General features: G+C 43.9%; 1 protein-coding gene across 1 annotated transcript in view; it reads right to left on the bottom strand.

Annotated features, from left to right (window-relative positions):
- The window catches only part of LOC126259187 (uncharacterized), a 1,151,483-nt gene extending 1,141,750 nt beyond the window's left edge, over window positions 1–9,733 (bottom strand). The window contains exon 1 of the mRNA XM_049955770.1: window positions 9,661–9,733. The gene's annotated coding sequence lies outside the window, so the exon portion shown is untranslated. The remainder of the gene's footprint in view (window positions 1–9,660) is intronic.
- Between the last annotated feature and the right edge of the window lie 2,961 nt (window positions 9,734–12,694).

Below are 12,694 nucleotides of genomic sequence, written 5' to 3'. Positions count from 1 at the left end.
TTCCCACTTCTGAACGGTGACTCAATATAGATCCCCCAGAGTGGTTGGTGGGTCACGTCTTCCATAAACAGCCCTTTTCAGTCTATCCCAAGTATGTTCGATAGGATTCATGTCTAGAGAACATGCTGGCCACTCCAGTCGAGCGACGGCGTTATCCTGAAGGAAGCCATTCACAAGATGTGCACGATGTAGGCGAGAATTGTCGTGCATGAAGACGAATGCCTCGTCAATATATTGCCGATATAGTTTCACTACCGGTCGGAGCATGGTGTTCACGTATCGTACATCCTTTAGGGCGCCTTCCATGACCACCAGCGGCGTACGTCAGCCCCACACAATGCTGCCTCAAAACAGCAGGGAACCTCCACCTTGCTGCACTCGCCGGACAGTGTGTCTAAGGCGTTCAGCCTGAGTGGGTTGCCTCCAAACACGTCTCCGACGATTTTCTGATTGAAAGCATATGCGACATTAATCGGTGAAGAGAACGTGATGCCAATCCTGAGCGGTCCATTCGGCCTGTTGCTGGGCCCATCTGTACCGTGCTGCATAGTGTCGCGGTTGCAAAGATGGACCTCGCCATGGACGTCGGGAGTAAAGTTGCGCATCATGCAGCCTACTGCACACAGTTTGAGTCGTAACACGACGTCCTGTAGCTGCACGGAAAGCATTATTCAACATGGTGGCGTTGCTGTGCCGTGCCTTTACCCGTAGGTAGCGGTCATCCACTACAGTAGTAGTCCTTGGGCGGCCTGAGTGAGGCATGTCATCGACAGTTCCTGTCTCCCTGTATCTCTTGCATGTCCGTACAACATCGCTTTGGTTCACTCGTAAACACCTGGAAACTTCCGTTGACGAGAGCTCTTCCTAGCGGATAACAGCAAAGCGGACGCTATCGAACCGCAGTAAAGACCGTCTAGGCGTGATTGAACTACAGACAACATGAGCCGTGTACCTCCTTCCTGGTGGATTGACTGGAACTAATCGGCTGTAGGATCGCCTCCGTCTAATAGGCGCTGCTCATGCATGGTTGTTTACATCTTCGGGCGGGTTTAGTGAGATCTCTGAACAGTCAAAGGGACTGTGTCTGTGATACAATATCCACAGTCAACGTTTATCTTCAGGAGTTCTGGGAATCGGGGTGATGCAAAACTTTTCTTAATGTGTGTTTTATGACCTAGTAAGGTGACCATGCCACAGCTATTCATGGCTGAGCCAAACTCTATTGAAAGATCACAAGCTGAGAAAATTCGAAATCAATATATTACCGATAGAAAAGCAAGAATGCGTTTCGCAAGTCAACATGCAAATAATTGGAACCTTTCAATGTATATAAGGCACAGTGCCTGTAACTTTGTTTAATGAATACAATGTGATTTTAGTTTAGTGATCAATGGTTTATTTGACATACTGAACTGATATGAAAGTATTATTTTATTATCAGTAATTTCATATCTTTTAATATCATTTCGTGGTTATGAGACACTTATTTACTCTTTGATTTCTTTTTGTGTTATTTGGTTTTGTTAACGACAGCCATAGTAGTGGAACATTTTAATGCAGTCAGATGTAAATTCTAGAGCCCTAGTTATTACTTGCATACTGGCAAATTAATCCCCTAGGGATGTTTTATTTAGGCCCCACATTAAGGTAGTTCAGCCGAGGAAAATTACATGAACTTTAGCGGTCGGGTTCTGAGGACATCTATTAAATTTTAATTAAATTCAGAGCCTGATTATGGGAGCCACGAATGGTTAATGTCGGGTATATTAACTTCTAGAAAACCTCGAATCAGTTCCGTGTGTTCTCAGCTAGACAAAAAACGTACCAACGGAATAAACTACCTCATCAGAAAATTCAGGACACTCGTATATAATGTGGAATTAGACACTAGATGTCACAGGATGCGGAATAGTCAGTACGAAAGGGGGCTGGGAGTTCCGTGTTGTCAGCAGAGAAGCAGCAACTACAGAATGGGTCGGTAAAGGGAATTCAGTGACATAGAATGTGTCCCAGTGACGGGATGTCACGTGAGTAACAAATCCATCAGGTGCGTTTCACACCTTCTAAAGCTGTGCATGTCAGCTTTGTCAATGTGGTTGTGAAGTGGAAACGAGAAAGATCAACCGTGGTAAACCAATACCTGGGCCGGCCACCATGGTCGAGCGGTTCTAGGCGCTTCAGTCCGGCACCGCGCGGCTGCTACGATCGCAGGTTCGAATCTTGCCTCGGGCATGGATGTGTGTGATGTCCTTAGGTTAGTTAGGTTTAAGTAGTTCTCAGTCTAGGATATTGATGACCTCAGATGTTAAGTCCCATACTGCTTAGAGCCATTTGAACCATTTGAACCAAGACCTGGCAGACCTCTTATACTGACGGATAGGGAACGTCGATCATAGCGGATGGTTGTTGTAAAATTTCGCAAGAAATCATCGAAAGGAGTCACTCGTGAGTTCCCAACTGCTACCAGCAGTTCAGTCAGCACAATGAGTGCCAGAAGGAATCTAAAAATAATGGCACGCAGCAGTCGGTTTTCTCTCCTGAAGCTATACTTTTCTGTACTCGGTGCTAAGCGACGCTTCAGGTGGTGTAAAGTGCTACGCCACTGGACGGTGGATGACTGGAGACGAGTGATCTGGAGTGACGAATCACGCTGTACCCTGCAGCAATCCAGTGGAAGGGTTTGGGATTGGCGAATGCGTGAAGAACAAATAATCCTGCACAAACAGCGAGTATCATGACGAATACAGGGACAAGAGACCGTAAGGCAGTTGCTGCTAGGCTGAATACTGTAACACCTACAACCATCAAAAAGAAACGTACATCTACTTAAAAGAGCTGATAAAAATGATCTTAACGCCAGTTTAAGGGAAAGTCTTCACTCCTTTCGTTCTGATCAAATAAGCGGAGAAAAGATGTGGAATGATTTCAAAGAGATAGTATCTAGGCCAATTGAGAGATATATATCACAGAAATCAATAAGTGATGGTACAGATCCCCAGTGGTACAGACAACGGGTCAGATCTCTGTCGAAGAAGCAAGGAAAAAGCATGCCAAATTTAGAAGAACGCAAAATCTCGAAGATTGGCGAAGTTTTGCAGAAGTTCGAAATACTGCGATTACTTCAGTGTGAGATGCTTTTAATAATTTCCACAACGAAGCTCTGTCTCGGAATCTGTCAGAAAACCCAAGGAGATTCTGGTCATACGTGAAGCACGCCAGTGGCAAGACGCAATTATACCTTCACTTCGCGATAACAACGGTGAAGTCACTGATGACAGTGCCACTAAAGCAGAGTTATTAAAAACGAAACTTCTTCACCAAAGAAGACAATATAAATATTCGTGAATTCAGATCAAGAACAATTGCAAGATGAGAAACATAGAAGTAGATATCCTTGGTGTAGCAAAACAGCTTAAATCACTTAATAAAGGCAAGGCCTCCGGTCCAGATGGTATACCAGTCAGTTTCCTTTCAGAGTATGCAGATGCAGTAGCTCCAAATTTATCAATTATATACAACTGCTCGCTCACAGAAAGTTCCAAACCTAAAGACTGGAAAATTGCTCAAGTCACAGCAATACCCATAAAGTGAAGTAGGAGTAATCCGTTGAATTACAGGCCCATATCACTAACGTCGATTTGCAGTAGGGTTTTGGAACATGCACTCTGTTCGAAAATTATGAAGTACGTCGAAAAAAATTATTTATTGACACATAGTCATCAAGGATTCAAAAAATATCGTTCTTGCGAAACACTACTAGCCCTTTATACCTAGCAATGAGCGCTACCGATTAGGGATGTCAAATTGATTCCTTGTTTCTAGATTTCCAGAAGGCTTTCGACACCTTTCCTCACAAGCGTCTTCTAACCAAACTGCGTGCCTATGGAATATCACCTCAGTTGTGCGACTGGATTCGTGATTTCCTGTCAGAAAGGTCACAGTTCGTAGTAATAGATGGAAAGTCATTGAGTAAAACAGAAGTAATACCCGGCGTTCCCCAAGAAACTGTTATAGGCCCTCTATTGTTCCTGACCTATATTAACGACAAAGGAGACAATCTGAGTAGCCCTATTAGATTGTTTGCAGATGATGCTGTCATTTACCGTCTTGTAAAGTCATCAGATTACCAAAATGAATTGCAAAATGATTTAGATAAGATATCTGTATTGTGCGAAAAGTGGCAATTGACCCTGAATAAAGAACACTGTGAAGTTATTCACATGGTTACTAAAAGAAATCCGCTTAATTTCGATTACGGCGATAAGTCACACAAATCTAAGGGCTGTAAATTCAACTAAATACTTAGAGATCACAATTACAAACAACCTAAATTGGAACGATCACATAGATAATATTGTGGGTAGAGCAAACCAAAGACTGCGATTCATTGGCAGAACACTTAGAAACTGCAAGAGGTCTACTAAAGAGACTGCTTGCACCACACTTGTATGCCCAATTCTGGAGTATTATTGTGCGGTGTGGGATCCGCATCAGGTGGGACTGATGGATGACATCGAAAAAGTACAAAGAAGGGCAGCTCGTTTTGTACTATCAAGAAATAGGGAAGATAGTGCCACAGACACGATACGTGAATTGGAGTGGCAATCATTAAAACAAAGGCGTTTTTCGTTGCGACGAGATCTTCTCATGAAATTTCAATCATTAGTTTTCTCCTGCGATTGCGAAAACATTCTGTTGGCACCCACCTACATAGGGAGAAATGATCACCACGACAAAATAAGAGAAATCAGGGCTCGCACAGAAGAATTTAAGTGCTCGTTTTTCCCGCGCGCCGTTCGAGAGTGGAACGGTAGAGGAACAGCTTGAAGGTGGTTTATTGAAAACTCTGCAAGGCAATTCATTGTGAATAGCAGAGTAATCACGTAGATGTGGGTGAAGAACGTTACCTGCTGTCAAGCGTAGTGCCAGCAATGTAGTAAGGAGGAGATTATGTTAGTATGGAGGTGTTTTATGTGGTTAGGGAGTTGCCCGTCATTGCTCTGAAGAACACGCTAAATGCAAAACGTTATGAACACAGTGCACGGCATTGTGCACTGCATACAACGGAGGAACATTTTGGAGACGATTATTGGTTGGATCAGCCTGATAATGCACCTTGCTTAAATTACCATGGAGTCAAACGCAGTGGTTTGTAAACAGTAACATTCCTGAAAATTGACTGTCATGAACCCACGGGAATATCTATGGGGTGAGTTAGATCGCCGACTACGCTCCATTTGAACTCCAGCGTCCAACATCACCACCTTCTCAGGTATCGGTGTTGAGAGAGAATGGGCTGTCGGTCCACCGCATGCATCCAGGCACGTCATAGAGAGTGATCCCAACAGAGCTGAAGCAGTCTTAAAAGCGAACTGCGGACACAACCAATATTAATGTCCAATAATTGGTGTCTGCATACTTTTGAACTGGTGGTTGACTTGAACAGATATGCTGTTCGATTTCATGATTTTAACAAACATACGTCTATCTTAATGGGGAAGAGTTATCAGAAACGAAGGGAGCAACCGTCGGAACTCAAGACAGTGCGATAGTTCAGCCGTAGTTCACAATATAGATAAAAGTCCAGCCTACAATATCTGTAGCCCTATGAGGCTACTTGACGTCGTGTACACATTTCTACATTTCTACATTTATACTCCGCAAGCCACCCAACGGTGTGTGGCGGAGGGCACTTTACGTGCCACTGTCATTACCTCCCTTTCCTGTTCCAGTCGCGTATGGTTCGCGGGAAGAACGACTGTCTGAAAGCCTCCGTGCGTGCTCTAATCTCTCTAATTTTACATTCGTAGACGGAGATGACGTTACTAAAAACGTGTTACTAAATCCAGTTTTCTAGAAAAACAGTGACAGATGTAAGGACTGGCGACTGACTAACCAGAAGGTACTGTAATGTAAGGAAAAGTGCGTAAGTAGATATGACATCGTTTGACTATGCCACCAGCGATCAGTGGCGAAACAGCTATAATCAAGTATTTAGGAGCTTCTGTCTGGAGCAGTTTACGTTGGGAAGACTATATACAGGGTGATTATTGTCATGATGGCGACGAACGAGTCGTCGCCAATGTTGACTGTTGGCCAATGCTAAATAGGAACATGTAAATCACAGCAGGTTTGTCGGTAACGTCGATAAGATGCTGGCTGCATGGTCTGGATCTGCAACGACTGAAATAATTAGAAGTCGTTGTTAAAAAATAATATATATTGTACTTAACTGATTGTACAGGATTTTTCTTGGCTGCGTACATATAATTATAATAGATAGCTATAGAGGCCTCACTTAGGCCCTACGTTACTGAGCGCCTTGTTAGAGGTTGCTTCCTGTCAGCTGAAGGCTATGCTAGTTTACTACTTGACGTCCAGAGCAAGAGTGGACGAGAGATCGCTAGAAACTTGTTGCAAGCCACGAAGCGACTCTAGCGGCCCTGGTCGCGACTCGCGGGTCCAACGATACTAATACGGACCGCGGTCGGTAACTGCAACCCCTAACATGTGTGGTATCGAACGTTGATACCACAATTATAATTAAGGTTAAACTTTCAAAACGCTGTAGAAATAACACCACTGATCAGTACGATGTCAAATTGCAACAGAATATTATCGGAGTAGGGGGAAACATATGGCAGAAGAAATGAAGTTGTGTGCCAATTGGCCAATAGACGGCGCTATAAGTGTCAGAATACGTACATGAAAACACATGTCATGCACACGACCCATTGAAGTTGGCACAAACACGCCGGATACGCGGCATTTCCTCCTTTCGCTTCTGCGACGTTCGCCATGACTGTCTCAATGCAGGATCGCGCTCTGCTTGTAAAGCTGTATCACAAGAAAGATGTCTGTGTACACGTTGCTCTGCAGGGGTTCTGGACACTGCAGGGTATAAAAAAAGACGTTGGTCCGATGACTGCCGTGGGTCTGGAGAAAAGACGGCTTCTTTTGGTGTGCAACCTGGTAGAGGAAGGAAACGAATTGATTCGGCGTCAGTGGAAGCGGTAGCCACAGCAATGCAGGAGCAGACGAGTGGTGGTGTGCAAACGTGTAGTGCACGGAGAATTGCCCAACATTGGACCTACCCGTGAGCACGGTGCGTAAAATCCTACGAAACAGCCTTCTTTGCTATCCATTCGAAATTACCCATGTGCACGAGTTGCTTCCTGTTGACCTGCCAGCAAGCGAGATCTTTGCTTTATAATTTCTTGCTCGCATGGAAGTGGACAATGATTGGTCGTGGAAGATTTTGCGGACAGACGAAGCCCACTGCCATCTGTCAAAACACAGAATTATCGAATATGGCCAACGGAAAATCCACACGCAACTCAACTAGTACCACTTCATCCCAAAAAAGGTCACTGTGTAGTGCGTGTTCACAGCATCATTTATCATAGGGCCTAATTTTTTCGAAGAGACAGGTGCTTCCAATCCTGTTATCTGTACCGCCACTGGTAAGCGCTACGAGTGTCATTTGAGAAACCACGTGATTCCACTCTCCAACAACGTGGATGTGTGGATGGGATCATTTTTATGCAAGATGGCGCATCTCCGCACATTGCAAATCCAGTTAAGCAGCTGCTGATGCGCCGTTTCGGAAATGCTAGAATTATCACCCGCCATTTCCTTACGACCTGGCCGTCCCGATCACCTGACCTTAATCCTTGTGACTTCTGGCTGTGGGGCTATCTGAGAGATGTGTTCAGTGTTCCGATTGAAAACTTAGCTGCACTGAAGGCACGCATTGCGCAACACATTCTGAACGTGACCCCGGAAACACTTCGATCAGTTGTGGAACATGCTGTTTCTCGATTTCAACTTGTTGAAGAAAACGGTGGATAGCATATTGAAGATGTTTTGCTTTTTATGCGGTTTTGGACCTCAGGACAGTTGAAAACCGATTTTTTCCATCCGATGTGATATGACCTAGCTGTGGTGGATGTGCTTACGTAATTAACAGTACCACACCTGAGCACCCATGCACACTAAGCAGTACAGTTTGTTTAACGTCAAACGTACACCTTAGGCATTGTTGTATGATTCATTTGTCATTTGCAGTCGACCACTATTAAATTATGACGCTTACAGTGCCATCTATTGCTACATTTTGTAACTATTTATTTTGCTTCTGCCATACGTTTTCTCCCTTCTCCGATAATATTCCGTTGCAATTTGACATCATTGTGACCAGTGATGTTATTTCTACATCGGTTTGAATGTGTAACTTTAATTATAATAACTCTGTATATCTAGCCCTGCGTTAGGCAGACCCAAAACTCAAAACATGGAAGAATTCTGATGAAACGTAATTCACGTGCGAGAGTGGTTGCTCATAAAAAGGTGGTTCGTCAAACTCATGTGTACTGGACTGACGGAAGGAATAGAGGAGCTTCAAATGAGAGCTGCACAATTAGTCACGGTTTTGTTCAATCAGTTTGACTGTGGTACTGAGAACCTCAATAAACTGATTTGGGAGACAGACGAGACGGATTTCTCTCAAAAACCTTTCAAATCATTTACGCGCGTCATGTGTAAGTCGTTTGAAACTCAAAGATGATTCGACACTATTGTCTGATATATCGGTAAATCTTTGGCACAGGAACGCGCCAGCAGACGTAATTGATAGCGGAGGGGAGACAGTACACTTAGGCTCACAACGAAACATCACCCACTTGACCTCATATTTTAAGGAGAATAAAGCACACTTTCATGTTATCAGCCTCACTGCAGCCGCCTAGTACTAAAGAGCGAAGAACTACACAGTAAGTGGTTTGTGAACTACTGTTTTGACACTGGTAACATGCATTGTTCATTGTATCCCAGTACACGGTTCCTGACCTGCAGCTGGTGTCAGAGATCACTTTGTTTTGAACATTTTTATGTTGCGAGTCACAAATACATTATAAATGAGCGAAACGGATAAGTGTTTCATAAAAGAAGTAGCACAGCGCAAGCGCCATTTAATAGTTAACATCGCGCTTGCGCATTAATCTCCTTGTATTTTGACGCTGTCGCTGTTAAAGTGAAGTACATTTGCAAGAAATGCCCTGTTCTTGAACGTGATAGGTAGGATTTAATTGTGAATCGAAAATTGTTATCTTCGTGCCATAAAAGATTTCGGTTGTTTCATTTTGGTTCTGAGGGGTGTATACAGCTGCAGAATATTATTAAAATAATAGTTAAAGTATATGTGCGTGAGGCTAAGATAACGTTCTCATATTACCTCCTATTTTTCTCGTAGAATAGCAGGTATTTTCGAACAATATTTCAAAACATATTGCGCATGTGTGTCCACCTCCTCCCTTCTCTTCTCTCGCCTTCAACATCCCGCGACTCTGGTGTACAGATGCAGATTTGATGTATCAGTCGGAACCACATCGAAATATAGGTGTATTATTATCTTAAGAAATGGTTGAGAATTGTTGGCTTTGCGTTTCCTGAAATGACCTACAGGGAATACAATTCACAAGCATAACTTCAAAAACATCTTATACAGTACCAGAGTGCCTGAAGTCACGAACACAAAAGCACTTGAGAAAATACGCAAGGGCATCAGCAGTATCCACTGGGACATAAGCGCGAGATACTAGGAAACTAAAACCACAAATAGCCAGACAGAATTAGAAACGGACGTAAGCGCGCAGGATTTACCTTCGTGCGCAGGAATTTGTGTGCGTCGGACTCGCGGAATGGCTGCGCAAACTAAGCAGGGGCGGTGCTCGGAACCTGCAACATCAAAAGTGGTTGATGTAACGCAGCCACTGAGCCACATAGTGATGGGTGCATTTGTACAGCAAACAGTGGGGAGGAGTGGCGAGTTCCGAAAGTAGGGGCTGGTAAAATTCCACCAAACAGCGACTGATATTCGAGATATTACAGATACAAGCACTGAGAAGCGAACACAACAGCAGTGGAGAAACGTAGTAGAGAAGCTCCGAGAATGTCTACACGTCTGCTCTGTACAGTCAAAAGGGAGTGCTTGAAAGCTCACTCTGTTTAATCATTTACACCTCGAGGAACAGCTATAGGCCACTTCCCAATGTTATTACGGTCCTCTCTCAGCAGCGACGATGCAGTGAGCACAGGGTCCAAGGAGTTTTTCTTTTGCACAAAATGAGGTAAAACTTTATGAAATATCGAATAACATATCATTTTTTCAGATCCCAACAGCAACGAGCGAATACGAATGGATGTCATGACAGACTGTTAGGATTTAAAACATGTGTGTACTACATATACGAGGTGTGCCTAGAAGAAAACCGGACTAGTGCTGGTGAAACAATAAAACGAATGCAATAAGGCTGAAAGTCGCGTGGCCTGTCACGTGACTCTCGCTCCGCCTACTGCTCGAGTTTCAACTGCCTCCTGCACTCAGTCAGCCCGTGGCGTCTGTTTTAAGTAGTTGACGTTTTGTCTGTGCGTCGGAAAATGTTGAGTGTACAGAAAGAACAGCGTGTTAACATCAAATTTTGTTTCGAACTAGGAAAATCTGCAAGTGAAACGTTTGTAATGTTACAAAAAGTGTACGGCGATGATTGTTTATCGCGAACACAAGTGTTTGAGTGGTTTAAACGATTTAAAGATGGCCGCGAAGACACCAGTGATGACACTCGCACTGGCAGACCATTGTCAGCAAAAACTGATGCAAACATTGAAAAAATCGGTAAACTTGTTCGACACTTTCCTTGTCAACTCCTGTTAACTCAGACACTGCTCTGATTGTTAAACGGCGATCTTGTCGAACAAGTTTACCGATTTTTTCAATGTTTGCATCAGTTTTTGCTGACAATGGTCTGCCAGTGCGAGTGTCATCACTGGTGTCTTCGCGGCCATCTTTAAATCGTTTAAACCACTCAAACACTTGTGTTCGCGATAAACAATCATCGCCGTACACTTGTTGTAACATTACAAACGTTTCACTTGCAGATTTTCCTAGTTTGAAACAAAATTTGATGTTAACACGCTTTTCTTTCTGTACACTCAACATTTTCCGACACACAGACAAAACGTCAACTACTTAAAACAGACGCCACGGGCAGACTGAGTGCAGGAGGCAGATGAAACTCGAGCAGTACGCGGAGCGAGAGTCACGTGACAGGCCACGCGACTTTCAGCCTTATTGCATTCGTTTTATTGTTTCACCAGTACTAGTCCGGTTTTTTTCCAGCCACACCTCGTATACAATGCAAACCCCAGTTCATTAGAATGCATGAACGTCCATTACCACTTCCTAAACGAAATGCTAAGTTTCGTTAGCATTTTCAAAAAAGATCAGTGCAACTGTTCCTAAGAATTTGGAGCTGTCTCCTATAAATAAATGAAAAACACTCTCTAGCTAAGCCATGAAACGGAATTTGTTGAAAAGTAACAGTTCTGATACAATCTCAAAGTTTTTGGCATATAGCTCGGAATTGCTGTATCGATTTCGATGGAGTTTACAGCTTTGCACAGAACTGTAGTTGTTGTTGTGGTCTTCAATCCTGAGACTGGTTTGATGCAGCTCTCCATGCTACTCTATCCTGTGCAAGCTTCTTCATCTGCCGGCATAGCTGTAACGAAAGTCTTTTGTTATAAAACAACTTGGTGATTCGATGGCAGGGAGTGGGTATGGCTAATGTGCGGTGAATGTCATCTGTCAGCGTGTGTAGGACCAACAGTAAAATTCGGAGGCGGTGGTGTTGTGGCGTGGTAGTGATTTTCGTGGAGGGGCTTGCACCCCCTATTGTTTTGCGTGGCACTATCACATCACAGGCCTACACTGATGATTTAAGCACCTTCTTGCTTCCCAATGTTGAAGAGCAATTCGGGGATGGCGATTGCATCTTTCAACACTATCGAGCACCCGTTCATAATGCACGGCATTTGGGGTAGTGGTTACACGACAATAACATCCCTGTAATGGACTGGCCTGCACAGAGTCCTCACCTGAAACCCACAGAACACCTTTATGATGTTTTAGAACGCCGACTTCGTGCCAGTCCTCACCGACCGACATCGATACCTCTCCTCAGTGCAGCACTCCGTGAAGAAAGGGCTGCCATTCCCCAAGAAACCTTCCAGCACCTGATTGAACGTATGCCTGCGCGAGTGGAAGCTGTCATCAAGGGTAAGGGTGGGCCGACACCATACTGAATTCCAGCATTACTGAAGGAGAGCGCCAATAACTTTTAAGTCATTTTCAGCCAGGTGTCCGTATACTTTTGATCACATAGTGTAGGTAAAACACAGCACGTTACTCATATCGACATAAGACACGTCGACAGAATATATCAAAGTAATGATAGGCAACTGCACATGGTTCAAATGGCTCTGAGCACTATGGACTCAACTGCTGAGGTCATTAGTCCCCTAGAACTTAGAACTAGTTAAACCTAACTAACCTAAGGACATCACAAACATCCATGCCCGAGGCAGGATTCGAACCTGCGACCGTAGCGGTCTTGCGGTTCCAGACTGCAGCGCCTTTAACCGCACGGCCACTTCGGCTGGCAACTGCACATGTTTCTTCAAGCGATATTTCATTGTTATAACCTGTCGCTAAGATAAACATTAAACAGCAAAGATAAAAACCACAGACCACACAGCAACAATTTATTGATTGTCCGATACAGCTGTAAGGTGTCAGGCAAATCCAACACGTTCCATGAAAACCCTGACATGGTAAGCAAATCCAGTAGTATGTCAC

Source organism: Schistocerca nitens, chromosome 5 (genome assembly GCF_023898315.1).
Source record: "Schistocerca nitens isolate TAMUIC-IGC-003100 chromosome 5, iqSchNite1.1, whole genome shotgun sequence".
Taxonomy (NCBI): Eukaryota; Metazoa; Arthropoda; class Insecta; order Orthoptera; family Acrididae; genus Schistocerca; species Schistocerca nitens.
The sequence above is the reverse complement of the archived record's forward strand: the minus strand, read 5'-3'. Positions and strand labels throughout refer to the sequence as shown.